Below are 16,386 nucleotides of genomic sequence, written 5' to 3'. Positions count from 1 at the left end.
TAAATTACCTTTTCTAAGTGATAACTGCTAAATAAATCTTTTGTATTATTCATTATATTAATTATGTCTGCTAAGTCCGTCTTCCATCTTTCAACGTATTCTTCTATTAACTAAAATGTTTTATTTTTTTAACATTAGGTATTAATAAATAACGTTTTTGGTAACATTATAACACTATTAAAATTATTTTAAACATTATATAATAATTATTAATATTGCATTATTATTACATTTTGTATACATTTATAAACATGTAAAATTTTTACCTTAGTTTGATTTACGGAATATACGTTATTAATAATAATAATTAATGCTGCAGGTATAATAACAAGTCTAAAACCGATAAAACAGATGTATATATAATACAAATAAAAACTTTTTTACAAAATATTTATAAAATATAGCACATTACTTTGGTTTTATTTCTTTAAAATAACTTAATAAGTGCTCCAGTATAGTTTGATCCTTCGCATGCTTTGTAATAATATATAAGAAACTGTTAAAAGAATTTGGATATTATCTTCTGTAGAAATACTTTGTTTTAATGTTAAATACGATTTGATGCGATTAGTATCTTCAGTGCAAGCCAAGTATTCTAAAAATTTAGTGTCATTTTTTTTCCAAACCTATCACATACACAATTTCCCAAGTATTCTCTTTTTCGGTAGTTATCATCAATCTTTACAATATGTCCATTCCATTTACCATGGCATAAGTCTGAAATAAAAAGAAAATTAAATTTTCCTATTAAAAATTAGCATATAGATCTCTTGATTAAACCATTTGAACATTATAGAGAATATCAATAAGAAAATTTAATTAAGAAAGCGTAAAAGTATATAATAATATTTACCTGTATGTTTTAGATTGTTCGCAATGTTGTTTTAATTTAATGTTGGCCTCTTTCTTACAAGCGATGTCACCGAGAAAACATGCTCATCTTGCAGCTTCTTGTCGTAAACATGTTTTAGGGTCGTTACTATCATCAATTTCTTCATATTTGATTCTTTTAAGTACCCCGATTAATCCCAACTTTATGCGATTCTAAAAATCGTTAAATATATATTTCTTAGTTTATATTATAAATGTATATAAAAATCATTATATTTTTTTATTACTTCTCAATACATTCTTAAAATTTTCTTTTTCTATGAAACAAACATACATACAAATTTATTTATAGACGTGAGCGTTTATTTATGTACGTATACATATGTTCAAATATACATACATGTATGCAAAAATATGGTTTAATTTGTGCGAAATGTTTATAATATTTAAAAGGTATTATTAAAGTTATATAACTATTTATCAATTATATTCTATTTTTAGATAAGATAAAAAATATATATCTTTTTGAAATATATAATTAAATTTTTCTAACTATATATATATGTTTTACCTTTTTAAATTATTGACATGTAAAATATATATATAAGGTCAACATAATTGCATTCATTAACAAAGATTTTAAGCAACTAGCTATATATCCAATAACAATGTTGACGAGTGAGTGATTATTCAAACTGAATTTGTTTGCGACGTAATAGTAAGCAAACTTTCCTTAAAATAAATGTTATATATTAGAATAAAATATTTGTAACCATATAACATTAATATTGAATGATATTATTAAAAAACATAATTTTAAATATAATATTATGTATATAATAATGTACAATATGACACAAGCATTTTAAAACTATTATATAGTTATATAGTTGGTGCCTTGTGCACCGGTATATAATTCTAACGAAAAATTATTTAGTTTCGTTAGGATAACGCAATGTCATCCGCGATTTGGCTCTTGTTGCCCGTCTTATACGTTAAATTTATATTTATATTACAGAGCCTTGTTAAAACTCTTATATTTGATACACGCTGGCTTAAAAAATGCGTTTGTTTACCAACATTAATATATATAACAGAGAAAAGTATAGAATCGAAAGGATCTGAATAGCTCAGCTGGAAGAGCAGTCGCCCGGCAAGCGAAAGGTCTCGGGTTCGATTCCCGATTCAGCGATTTTCGGATCTATATTTTTCTCTTGCATTCATTTATTTATTTTCCGTAGGGGGGTTAAAGGGGTATTGAAATTAAATCTCAAAATATGAGATTATTTCATATTTAAAATCTTGGCCGTGTCCAAGTAAAAATTTGGTGCCTTGTGCACCGGTATTTAATTCTAACGAAAAATTAATTAGTTTCGTTAGGATAACGCATTGTCATCCGCGATTTGGCTCTTGTTGCCCGTCTTATACGTTAAATTTATATTTATATTACAGAGCCTTGTTAAAACTCTTATATTTGATACACGCTGGCTTAAAAAATGCGTTTGTTTACCAACATTAATATATATAACAGAGAAAAGTATAGAATCGAAAGGATCTGAATAGCTCAGCTGGAAGAGCAGTCGCCCGGCAAGCGAAAGGTCTCGGGTTCGATTCCCGATTCAGCGATTTTCGGATCTATATTTTTCTCTTGCATTCATTTATTTATTTTCCGTAGGGGGGTTAAAGGGGTATTGAAATTAAATCTCAAAATATGAGATTATTTCATATTTAAAATCTTGGCCGTGTCCAAGTAAAAATTTGGTGCCTTGTGCACCGGTATTTAATTCTAACGAAAAATTATTTAGTTTCGTTAGGATAACGCATTGTCATCCGCGATTTGGCTCTTGTTGCCCGTCTTATACGTTAAATTTATATTTATATTACAGAGCCTTGTTAAAACTCTTATATTTGATACACGCTGGCTTAAAAAATGCGTTTGTTTACCAACATTAATATATATAACAGAGAAAAGTATAGAATCGAAAGGATCTGAATAGCTCAGCTGGAAGAGCAGTCGCCCGGCAAGCGAAAGGTCTCGGGTTCGATTCCCGATTCAGCGATTTTCGGATCTATATTTTTCTCTTGCATTCATTTATTTATTTTCCGTAGGGGGGTTAAAGGGGTATTGAAATTAAATCTCAAAATATGAGATTATTTCATATTTAAAATCTTGGCCGTGTCCAAGTAAAAATTTGGTGCCTTGTGCACCGGTATTTAATTCTAACGAAAAATTATTTAGTTTCGTTAGGATAACGCATTGTCATCCGCGATTTGGCTCTTGTTGCCCGTCTTATACGTTAAATTTATAAAAAATTATGATTTCGTTTAAAAAAAAGTAATACTTCGAAATCCCAATGTCTCTGCTTGGAATAAAATTATGCTTACGATTGTGGACGACCCGATTAGCCGTCACTAGTCGCCCGCGCTCGTGTAAACGGCCCCTTTCGGGGCCCACCACACGAATACGTTGGGAATCCGCCTTTTCGCCCCCACCCGTCACTCGACCCCCTCCAAGCTAGTCTTAGAGTGGGGTGGCCGACGGGTATAAAGAGCGGCGCAGCCGAGACTTCGACACCAGTCCCGTCCTGGTCCCTCGAGCGTACTCAGGGATCACTCCTCAACTCCCACACTCCAACTCACCCCGGCCGACGAGCGTTCTCGTCGTGCAGGCCGAGCGTTCTCGGTCACCGGGTCCTGTCGTAACTCACCCCGGGCGACGAGCGTTCTCGTCGTGCAGGCCGAGCGTCCTCGGTCACCGGGTCCTGTCCGTAAAGCACCCCGGCCGACGAGCGTTCTCGTCGTGCAGGCCGAGCGTTCTCGGTCACCGGGTCCTGTCCCGTAACTCACCCCGGCCGACGAGCGTTCTCGTCGTGCAGGCCGAGCGTTCTCGGTCACCGGGTCCTGTCCGTAACTCACCCCGGCCGACGAGCGTTCTCGTCGTGCAGGCCGAGCGTCCTCGGTCACCGGGTCCTGTCCGTAAATCACCCCGGCCGACGAGCGTTCTCGTCGTGCAGGCCGAGCGTCCTCGATCACCGGGTCCTACCTGAAAGTCACCGGCGCCCGACGGAGATCGCCCTCTCAGGGCGCCCGTACGCGTGTCCGCGTTGGAAACTCTAGCAATAAGTCGTGTCCGCGTCCGTATAATCTGGTCGCGTCTCGTCCGTAATATTTCTATCCGTCAATCCTAGCAATAAGTCGTTGTCCGCGTCCGTATAATCTGGTCGCGTCTCGTCCGTAATATTTCTATCCGTCAATCCTAGCAATAAGTCGTGTCCGCGTCCGTATAATCTGGTCGCGTCTCGTCCGTAATATTTCTATCTGTCAATCCTAGCAATAAGTCGTTGTACGCGTCTGTATCATCTGGTCGCGTTTCGTCCGATTATACTGTGCTGTGTATAATGGTTTGAATCACGGGAGAACCACAGGAAGGTGGCCCCGAATAAACTCTACTTTTACCAGAGCAACCGTGTGTCATTGTAAATCTGAGTCTCCCCTCTTCCCGAATCCTGGCACCGACGAGCCGATCCGTGGCGTCGGGAAAGGTGCTTCGTTACATGGCGCCCGAACAGGGACCTGACTCGACCGTCTGAGACTCCGGTTTGCAATCCACATGCTTGGGTGGATCTACCGCCTAGATAAAGAGGAAGCCGTCCGATACCTCGCCACCCGCGATCTAGACCCAGAAGGGAGATTAATCGACCTCCGCCGCCGCATAAGAGACCACGTAATGGCCCAATCAGCCAAACACCGGAGCGGCCGAAACGCTCCACGCGCCGCTTAGCCGCGAAGAACGTTACCGGAGTGCACGCGGAACCCCCGAACCACCAGAAGCCGACCCGGCTAAGGCCCTCAACCAGATACGCAAATGGGGATGCCATTTTGATGGTAAGGACCCCCTCGCTTTCCTCGAGCATCTGGAGGAAACTCCGTGTGGCCTATGGTCTGGAAGACCACAATCTTCTCACCGGTCTGTCCGAGCTGTTAAAGGGCGACGCCCTTCTGTGGTGGCGAAACACCAGAGAACAGTGGTCCACATGGGCCGGGTTCCGAAAGGATTTCTTGGCCCAGTATCTATCACCCGGGTACAAACGACAATTACGACGGGAAATACAAGGCCGGCGACAGAAGCCAGGAGAGGCGTTTACGCGATACGCTACCGCCGTACAGACAATGATGCGTCGGGCTGGCGGCTACACTAGCCAGGAACGGCTCGAGCAATTATACGAAAACGCCGACCCGGAACTCCAGCTATACGTTCGATTGGACGAACTGCACTCCGTTTCCGCGCTATGCAGTCGTGCCGCCGAGTGGGAGGAAATCCACCGGCGTCGCCAAGAACAACGCCGCGAAACATTACGGTCCACCGAGGCGAATCTTGCCGCCACTACCTATGACCGGGCGAGTTGCTGTTGGCGATGCAAACAGCGAGGGCACACACGACTCGACTGTCGCCGCCCAGCACGGAAGTTCTGCTCGCAGTGCGGGAAGGATGGCGTCCTAACGCGAGACTGCCACCCTCCGACGGAAAACGACCGGCGGGTCGGAAACGAGGCGGCCATCGTCCGACCCGCGTCCAGATAGAGTACACACCGCGGCCGCATTTACCAGTCCCAGATTCACCGATTCAACACCTGGGCACTTCTCGATTCCGGATCCGAAGTGTCGTTTGTGAACGCCGCCATGGCCAAACGCTTGTCTGATCGCGGCCTCCAGATCCAGCCGTCCGAAGAACCGGTCAACTTAGCCGACGGCTCCAAGGCACCCACCTCCGGTTCGATCCGCTTCGCCATCCGAGTCGGCCCTCGCTCTGTCCGCCACCGCTTCCAGGTCCTGGATAACCTCAGCAGCGAGGTTACTAATCGGAGTCGACCTATGGGCTCGGTTACGCATTACGCTGCCGCCTCCCCCATCCAACCGACCAGGGAGGACGGCTCCGGCCCAGGTGGCGTCTGTCTACGGCAAACTGTCGCCGGAATCTCCCCACGCTCACAGAGGAAGACCAGCGTTTCCGGCAGTTCTTGGATACCGAACTCCGGTTATTTGAGTCCGTGCAGGGGCCCACCGATCGCACCAAACACCAGATCAGATTGCGGCCTGGAGCCCCAATAAAGCAGAGATACCGACCCCGTAATCCGGCCATGCAGGCCGTCATTGATAGCGAGGTGAATAAAATGTTGGAAGCCGGAGTGATCGAACCGTCCAACAGCGCCTGGAGTTCCCCCGTAGTCCTCGTCAAGAAGAAGGATGGAGGACACCGATTTTGTATCGATTTCCGCAAGTGAATCAAGCCTCCGACAAAGACGCCCTACCCACTGCCGCACATCCTCGCTACCCTCGATACGCTCCGAGGGGCCCAGTACTTTCAACACTCGACTTAAAGGACGGATATTGGCAGGTGCCACTAGATCCGGTCAGCCGTCCAGCCACCGCCTTTACAATTCCTGGGCGAGGACTCTACCAATTTAAAGTCATGCCTTTTGGGTTACAGTCAGCACCGGCCACGTTCCAGCGGTTGCTGGATAGTGTCCTCGGCCCGGAACTCGAAGCCACACGTATTGGTCTACCTCGACGACATCATCGTAGTCAGCTCGTCACTGGAGACCCATATGGAACATTTGGCCGAGGTCTTCAGACGGTTGAGACAAGCGCGCCTTCCGCCTTAACCCACAGAAGTGCCACTTCTGTTGCAGCCGTCTCAAATATTTGGGGCATATAGTAGACAAAGACGGGCATTCGACGGACCCAGACAAGGTCAGCGCGGTAGCCGCGTGGACGACCCCCGACAACCGTACGTCAAGTGCGCCAATTCCTCGGCGTCGCCTCCTGGTACCGCCGTTTTGTACCAGACTTCTCCACCACCGCCGCACCGTTGACACGCTTGACCCAAAAAAGAGCACGTTTTGCGTGGGGGACCAGAAGAAGAAAAGGCTTTCGACGAGCTGAAGCGGGCGCTCACCACCGCACCAGTTCTTGCTTGTCCCGATTTCAGCCGACCATTCACCCTCCAGACCGACGCCAGCACGTGTGGGCTAGGTGCCGTGCTCACCCAAGAACTATCCGAAGGCGAACGCGTCATTGCCTACGCCAGCCGTACACTAAATAGCGCAGAAAAGGAACTACAGCGCTACAGAGCTAGAATGTCTGGCGGTAGTGTGGGGAATCCGCCGAATGCGCGACTATCTGGAGGGTTATCACTTCACGGTTGTCACCGATCACCAGTCGCTTCGATGGCTGCAGAGACTGGAAGCTCCCACCGGTCGCCTAGGGAGATGGGTATTCGAGCTTCAGCAGTACGACTATGACATCCGGTATCGTAAAGGAAAACTGAACGTCGTGGCCGACGCTCTCTCTCGTCAACCCAAGGCCTGTGTCATACAAGCCGCTCCAGACTGTCAATGGTACCGCCGCCTTTATCACCAGGTACAACAACACCCGGCCCGAACATGCGGACTACCGCATCCAGAACCGACAGTTGCATCGACACATCCTGCATGATCTCAACTTCCACGACTCGCCAAGCGAGGAGCAATGGAAACAGTGCGTCCCGAAACCCCAGCGCGCGGAAATACTGCACCGACTGCATGACGACCCGACCGCCGGACACTTTGGCATTGCGAAGACCATCGCACGAGTAGCGCGCTTATATTATTGGCCAGGAATGTTCCGCGACGTCACTCGATACGTCCGTGACTGCCGAAACTGCGCCATCCACAAGGCCGCACAAACCTTGCCGGCCGGGAAACTTCGAGCCACCAACGTCACGCAACCCGTGGCAACAGGTCTCCATTGATCTGGTCGGACCATTGCCACGATCGACCAGTGGCCATACCTGGCTGCTGACCATGCAGGATCGATTCTCCAAATGGATAGAGATGACGCCGCTCCGCCAAGCCACCGGCCCGCCAACGTCACACGAGAAGTAGCTGGACGTATTATATATCGTCACGGCTGCCCGGACATCATCGTCTCTGATAACGGGACTCAGTTGAGATCGCACCAGCTCGAGGGATTACTACGATCCTTCGGGATCAAGCATAGAACCGCCCCCGCCTACGCACCGCAGTGCAACCCGGTCGAGCGAGCCAACCGCACCATAAAGACCATGGTGGCGCAATATGTGGAAGGCCGACATCGCCGTTGGGATGAACACATTCCCCAGCTCCAGTTCGCTTTCAATACCGCACGACAAGAATCCACGGGATACACCCCGGCCTTTCTGATGTACGGCCGGGAGTTACAATCACCGCATCCCGACGACCCGCCGCCCGGCAACGACCAGCAACGCTCCTGAAACAGTTCGACGTCGACTCGAAGACGCCTACGAAATTGTCAGAATCAACCTGGCCCGCGCCTTCCAACATCAACAGCGAAACTACGATTTACGTCGACGCGACTGGCGTCCACAAGTTGGAGACCGAGTATGGAAAAAGGAGCACCCGTTATCGAACAAAGAGCGCGGCTTTAATGCCAAACTAGCACCAAGATTTGGTGGCCCGTTGACGATCAGACGCATCATCTCCCCCGTCATCGTGGACCTGAAGGACGACCGAGGTCGATGGCATCGGCACGTCCACGTGAGGGACTTGAAATCCGCCTCCGAACCGCGTCCTGCGACCGAACCCTAGTCCGATACCCGAGCCACGCGCGCCGATTAACGCCGCCGGTCAACCGTTAGGCATGTTCGCGGTTTCGAATCAAAATACGTGGAGCGGCACTCTTCATGGTCCGCGTCTTGTCGAAAAATCTTTGGCCCGAATACCGGGAACGACATTCTTCATGGTCCGCGCTTCGCCACCCGGTCCCGAACCGAGAGCGGCACTCTTCATGGTCCGCGCTTTTGCCACCCGGTCCCGCACCGGGAGCGGCACTCTTCATGGTCCGCGTCCCGATCACCGAGGGGTATAAAGAACGGGCACCCTTGGGTCAGAACTCATCCCGTCACGATGGAAACACCAAGCGAAGAAGCAAACCAGCGCTCAAAAGAAAATCCGTCCGTTTCCGGACGAAATCTGCCCGTTTCCGGGCAAACCACCCGGCCAGTACCGGGAATAGGGACCCACATCCAGCGGTCCGACGCCGAGCAGCGACGTCGGAATTTGGTGCTCTTGGAGGCACCTCCGCCTCCCCCGGGTAGACGCCGACCTATCCCGGTGAACACCCGGCATCGACGACCACCGGTCCTCTCCGACTCCCCGGCCTCCACCGTCGCCGGCGTCACCAGGCCCCACGACGACACCGGCCAGCGCACGCCAGCCCGCTCGACCATCCGCGAACCGATCGGTTCCCTCAACCGGCACCCGCCGACACACGCCATCCGCTGTCGCATCGCCAGCCACCACGCGCCAGTCAGCGACTCCTGACGAAGCGGACCAGCCAGCGCATCGCGCCAACACAGGCCAACAGGTGCGATCCCTTGTCGCGCCACCAGCCAGGGAGAGCCACCCCAACCGGCACCACGCCGACCTCCAACCGGCCAGGCCCCACCAGCGCCAGCACCACCGCCCGGGACCGCCACGACCCATCCAGGTCACTCTGGGGGATGGCCAAACCGTCGACATACCGTACCACGCCGCCACCATCTCACGGCGGTATAAGGTACGCAACCCGACGGGCCGGTGGATCATCAGATTCGACCGACGAGGAAGACCGCGAACGATCCGTCGAATAGCCACCCCCCCCCTAGAAAAGGAGGGTGATTTGTGACGACCCGATTAGCCGTCACTAGTCTGCCCGCGCTCGTGTAAACGGCCCCTTTCGGGGGCCACCACACGAATAGTTGGGGAATCTCGCCTTTAGCCCCCACCCGTCACTCGACCCCCCTCCAAGCTAGTCTTAGAGTGGGGTGGCCGACGGGTATATAAGAGATGCGCAGCCGAGTACCTCGACACCAGTCCCGTCCTGGTCCTCGAGCGTAATCAGGGATCACTCCTCAAACTCCCACATCCACACTCACCCCGGCCGAAGAGCTTTATCGTCGTGCAGGCCGAGCGTTCTCGGTCACCGGGTCCTGGTCGTAACTCACCCCGGGGCGACGAGCGTTCTCGTCGTGCAGGCCGAGGCGTCCTCGGTCACGGGTCCTGTCGTAAAGCACCCGGCCCGACGAGCGTTCTCGTAGTGCAGGCCGAGCGTTCTCGGTAACAGGGTCCTGGTCCGTAACTCACCCGGCCGCCGAGCGTTCTGTATGTGCAGCCGAGCTTTCTCGGTCACCGGGTCCTGTCCGTAACTCACCCCGGCGACGAGCGTTATCGTCGTGCAGGCCGAGCGTCTCGGTCACCGGGTCCTGTCCGTAAATCACCCGGACGACGAGCGTCCGTCGTGCAGGCCGAGTTCCTCGATCACCGGGTCCTACTGAAAGTCACCGGCGCCCCGACGGAGATTCGCCCTTCTCAGGGCGCCGTACGCGTGTCGCGTGGAAACTCTAGCAATAAGTCGGGTCCGCGTTCCGCTATATCTGGTCGCGTCTCGTCCGAATATTTTATATCAGTCAATCCTAAGCATAAGTCGTGTCCGCGTCCGTATAATCGGTCGCCGTCTCGTCTCGTAAGTTCATCAGTCAATCCTAGCAGATAAGTCGTGTCCGCGCCGTTATAATCTGGTCGGTCTCGTCCGTATATTTCTATCTGTAAATCCTCGCAATAAGTCGTGTACGGTCTGTATCATCTGGTCGCGTTTCGTCCGATTTATACTGTGCTGTGATAATGGTTTGAATCACGGGAGAAACCACAGGAAGGTGGCCCCGAATAATAAACTCTACTTTTACCAGCGGCAAACGTGTGTCTTGTAAATCTGAGTCTCCCCTTTCCCGAATCCTGCACCGACGAGCCGGATCCGTGGGGAGTACGGAAAGGTGCTTCGTTACAAAGATAAGGACGTCTTCTACTTCGAAATCTTTTATATAAAACATTTTCCAATACAACGATAAGACGTCTTCTACTTCGAAATCTTTTATATAAAACATTTTCCAATATCTTGTATATTTTTTAACATATTCACTTGTGGTAATTAAAATAGAACACCCTGTATGTATATAGACCAAATTATTTTTCTTATGTGCTTTGTGATAATTTAGTTGTCTTGTTGCGATTGACGCAGTGTTTGCGCAACAATAAAATCAAAATTATGTATTAGAAATGAAAGCTGCCAAGCTTTCATCGCGCTTTTATTTTATTATTAAAGTCTATTTAATTAATTTCTGGTTAATCATTGCTGATTTTCGCAACTATCCTATCCTTATTAAAAGCTAGATAATATTCCAATTAAATTAATGTAAATGTGAAGCATTTACATATATTTGTAAACTATTTCTAAATATTTAAATACAAAATAGTATGTAAAAAAATCATTAGTTCTATTCAGAAAAAAATTAATTAATTTTTTATTCTTTATAAATTAAAGACACGAAATAATGAAATTAACAATTTTCTAAAAAATACTTACTCCAAAAAGTTGTTCTGATATCTTCGAACCAATTAAAAGTTAAAAAGCCATACAACATGCCAGTATGTAAAATAATAATATATATGATATTAAACCACTTCAAGTCAGTCTTGAACGTGAATAGTCCTTCAAAATTTACATGTGTCTTCTTTTGATTCTGCATATCGTTTTTATCATTTGTAACCTTTGTGATGCTTGAAAATTCTTTATTTTGAAAAATATCCTTGACATTTATTTCAGGATTCGTATTCAAAATATTAACTGCCATTTCCATTTATGAAGATCTCTAAATCAGTAAATATAGGTTATCTTAATAGAATGTTGCAACTTTTCTAAAAATTGGTTTCAAATTAAACTTTATATATGCAAATTAACAGATGATATACTGAAATGCTGCATTCAATGCAATGATACGAATCTTATGTCTTTCTGAATTTACCCGTGTTCTTTCATGTTCTCTCTCTCTCTCTCTCTCTCTCTCTCTCTCTCTCTCTCTCTTTCTCTCTCTCTCTCCCTCCCCCCATATTTTTTTAAATATTTACCTGAAGTATTTAAAATTTTAATGTAGCACACATTACATATGCTTTGTTTTGAATTATTTTAATTTAAGAACTCTTTTTGATATATTGTAATATAATTCGATAATCTAATTTAATATTATATATGAAAACAATAATTTTTAAGATTAGTGACAATCAACTATCAAAGTATGTCTACATTTATTTCAGATTTAAAATGTAAATTTTTTGAGCAAGAAATAAAACACTAAAAAATAATATTTTCGAATAGCTTACGTTTTTCGAATATATAATTATATAAGAAAAATTATCACATTAATTATGAAAACGTGATAAAAATTAAAACTATAAAAAATTAAAAAATCGATTTAAATAATAAAATTTACAAGTATCATAACTATGATTATTTCAAATTTTACAAGATAATATTCTCATTTCCTGCTTGAAAATTAAGAAGGAATTACCCTTAATAAAAGCAATGATTAATATATTTTTTCCAAAATAATAAAACAATTTAAAGATTTATTTTTACTTTTTTATATGTAACCAAAATAATTTTTTACAAAAATTATTTAATATTTAAATAATGTATTACAAAAATTATTTAATATTTAAATAATGTATTACAAAAATTATTTAAAAATTATATTTATAAATGTTGCGACTAGAGCGAATTGAAAGTAGTACGCGCGCGATAATGAGAGAGAAAGATGGAATGTAAATCATTCACACACGGTTATCGGACAAAAAAGTAACAAGCGTTTATTTCGCACAACAAAAAATAAAATACAAAAAAATGACTTAAATCGCGAAAGCGCGTGTGGAGAGACGAGCAACCTCAATGCAGTTTTAAATCCCGAAGTGAGCGACTTCTCAGTAATATACACGCAGGGCGCAAAAAGCTATGCGCGAATAATTTCACCTGGCGCGAGCGACGGACGGTTTTATAATCAGCTGAATTGCTCGATCACAAAAGATAATTGTTGTTCGACCTTTGTTAGTCGCACGCGCGTTTTTCGACTTTTCGTTTTTTAAAAATATACGACCAGCTGTTCCAGCGAGAGGACAGAACACACGCATCGATTTTCAACGCGCATTCAGTTTACAAACAGGCCCAGCGTTTGCCTCGTCTTGTCAGCTGTTTGGGTTGTCAAAAAAACGTGTAATCGTTGAAGAGTGTTGGGCAGGTTCTTAGAATTAGCCAAACAATTTGCGGAAATGACTGCGCAAGAAATACTCGATCACTGTTTCACTTAGATAATACCTACAACCTTATAAATTCCACCGGTTATGATTGCTTCAAATTTAACGAAATATACCGGGTGATTCCAATTTCACGGGTTCGCGCTCGAACAATAAATTATATTCTATCTTCATTAATAACACAAAAATTTTTTAAATATTCGCACCAAAGTATTGAAATAAAAAATCACACCAAGTAAATTTAGGAAGATATAATGTTTTAAAAAATAAAAGTTAAAAAATAAAAGAAACAAATTTAATTAAAATTAAGCAAAAAACTTAGCGCTGTAACTTTTATAATGTTTTATATAGTAGTATAATAACGCATTCAACTAGCCTTAAAATAGCCTTTTGCAAAACAGCGCAAATATTTAAAAATTTTTTGTGTTATTAATAAAGATAAATTATAATTTATAAACAAACTAAGGTTCAATAACAGCTCTGTAATATAAATATAAATCTAAATCATAAGAAAGGCGTAAAGAATCATACGCGGATGTTTTCTACGTATATTTACAACGAAATTAAATTTTCGTTGGAAACAAAGCGTGCGCAAGGCACGTATTATTCTCGGTGTACCAACCAAGACTTTAAAAATTGAAATAATCTCTTACTTGAGATTTAATTTCAGAAACCCCCTAACCCCCTTGCGGAAATAATTAAATAAATGTAAGAGAAAAATATAGATCCGAAAGTCGCTGAATCGGGATTCGAACCCGAGACTGAAATGCTGCATTTTAAAATCTTGGTTGGTACACCGAGAATAATACGTGCCTTGCGCACGCTTTGTTTCTAACGAAAATTTAGTTTCGTTGTAAATGTACGTAGAAAACATCCGCGTATGGCTCTTTACGCCTTCCTTATGATTTAGATATATATTTATATTACAGAGCCGTTATTGAACCTTAGGTTGTTTATACACACGCCGGCGAATAGGCGTTATAGAGTATATGTAAGCAGAGAAGGGTATAGAATCGAAGGGTCTGAATAGCTCAGATGGAAGAGCAGTCGCCCGGCAAGCGAAAAGTCTCGGGTTCAATTCCCGATTCAGCGACTTTCGGATTTATATTTTTCTCTTACATTTATTTAATTATTTCCGCTGGTGGGTTAGGGGGTTTTTGAAATTAAATCTTATTAAAGAGATTATTTCAATTTTTAAGTCTTGGTTGGTACAGCGAGAATAATACGTGCTTTGCGCACGCTTTGTTTCCACACACACACACAACAAAAACTTACAATTAGTTTCGTTGAAAATGTACGCAGCAACATCCGCGTATGGCTCTTTATGCCTTCCTTGATTTAGATTTATAATTTATAAATATAATTTTTAAATAATTTTTGTAAAGAATTATTTTGATTACATATGTAATTTTTGAAAAGATTAAATATTTTTGATGGTTATAAACTTTAAAAGAATAATAATTTTGACTTACTTGGCATAATTTTTTATTTCACTATTTTTTGATGCAAATATTTTAAACTTTTTTTGTGTTATTATTAAAGATATAAAATTTAATTTATAAATATAATTTTTGAAAAAAAAAATTTTAATAATTTTTGTTATAAACTATTTATGTTAATTTTTTGACGAAAGATATACTTAGCGCTTTTTTTAACATTTGTGATGTCTTTTTTACGTATACATATAAGTTGATTATAAAAATCTAGACGCGATTTCCGCTCTTTCTTTGAGCCTTCTTCAGCGCATACAGAAAACAAAGATTAAGAAATTATACGGATAAATGAATCATGATGTCACAACGTGAAAGATTGTCTTACTTCATAATATAGTAAGGCGATATTATTATTATTATATTTAAAATTTTCACAAACACGATGTTTTTCTTCATCAGGTTTAAAAGCCCGGAAGTATTCGTTTATTATGAGTATTAATTTGCCGTTATTCATTGCTAGTGACAAAAAGTGCGATTGCAATTATATCAAGGAGTTGAAAACCAGGCTAATACATAAGCATAATGGAAATAATATATTATAGAACGTATCAACTTATCTCTTTCCTCATACACAGTCGTAGTTGATTCGGAAGGCTAAATTATTTCTTTCATCGAGACAACAGATAAGTAAGATAAGATATGGTTAAATATGATTCTTTTCTCACCAATATGCGACAATTACTTTTTGCGGTGGTAGTTTCGTCGTCGCTTGTGCTGGCTGTAGATATGTATATTGTAAAGATGGACAAATAATCTACAATAACGAGCGATAATAACAAAAGACTATGAAACCGGTACCCAACAGCGAGAGTTAAATACTATTGATATTATTTATATATAGAGGGGGAAAAAGAAAAAGAGGGGGAAAGAGAGGGGAAAGAAGGGGGAAAGAGAGGGGGAAAGAGAGGGGAAAAGAGAGGGGGAAAGAGAGAGGGAAAGAGAGGGGGAAAGAGAAATATTATTAATACTTTTTCTCTAAATAAAACAAAGAATTATAGGTAAATTTTTTTCTTGCAAAATAAATTAGAATAAATATTCATTTATTGCAATATACAATTCAGATTTCTTTGAAATATATTCTCAATGTCGTGATTCTAAATAATATTCAAAAGATTTTATCCGTTATTCTTATCGCTTACTCATTGCTTATTAAAAAATTATTAACAAATAAAGATGTATGAAAAATGAGGTTCAAAAATAAATAAATAATAAAAACTTCAATATTACATGTTTTATAGTTATAAATATTATTATGTATATACACGCGCAATTTAAAAAATTAAGCTTTTGTTACGTTCTGTGGACTTCACGATTCTTTTCTTTCTCACGACCAGAATAGAATTTATTGTTAGATAAATAAAAATGAAGGAAATGATAATCTGAATAGCGCATATGATAAAAATCGTAAACGTGCCAACACAGCCGGATATATCGTGAAGGCCCAACAAATATAAATTGTAAAATATGAAGACAGAGCTAAAAGTGACGAAAGCGAGGAAAGCGAGAGAAAAATATATAGTATTTATATAAATTAGTAAATAAAACGTGCAGAGCAAAAGCAAAAATTCTTGTGTACAAATTGAGAAAACACGGCGATAACGCACCGGAAGCAAATTTTTCTCAAAAAAATAAGATTAGACCACATTAAGACCCGTCGATCCTTGCCAAACAAGTAATAAATAGGCAACCCAGTCAATAAAAAGACATCATTAATAACCGCCAAACATAGCGATATACGCCGAGGAAATCTAACAACAAACACCACCGGCGATACTCAATCTATGAGACATCCCCGCTTTTTGGAAACAAACTCCGATTCAAAGATCCTTGTAATAAAATTTCCGATTCGTCGATCTTTGGAATTCACCCCGCGGTAGGAGAAAGTAAAAATATTAAAAATTGCG

The 16,386-nt window shown here is 42.7% G+C and overlaps 1 long non-coding RNA gene across 1 annotated transcript; it reads right to left on the bottom strand.

Annotated features, from left to right (window-relative positions):
- Positions 1-678: 678 nt before the first annotated feature.
- LOC146720772 (uncharacterized) lies at positions 679-15,268 on the bottom strand. Its single transcript, XR_014925951.1, has 4 exons — positions 15,148-15,268; positions 11,269-11,554; positions 854-1,044; positions 679-717 (listed from the first exon to the last, which is right to left on the bottom strand). It is a non-coding gene; the product is annotated as an uncharacterized LOC146720772 (long non-coding RNA).
- Between the last annotated feature and the right edge of the window lie 1,118 nt (positions 15,269-16,386).

This window comes from Nylanderia fulva, unplaced genomic scaffold, assembly GCF_048542155.1.
Source record: "Nylanderia fulva isolate GAGA-0341 unplaced genomic scaffold, ASM4854215v1 Scaffold61, whole genome shotgun sequence".
Lineage (NCBI taxonomy): Eukaryota > Metazoa > Arthropoda > Insecta > Hymenoptera > Formicidae > Nylanderia > Nylanderia fulva.
This window is presented reverse-complemented; position numbering and strand designations above follow the sequence as displayed.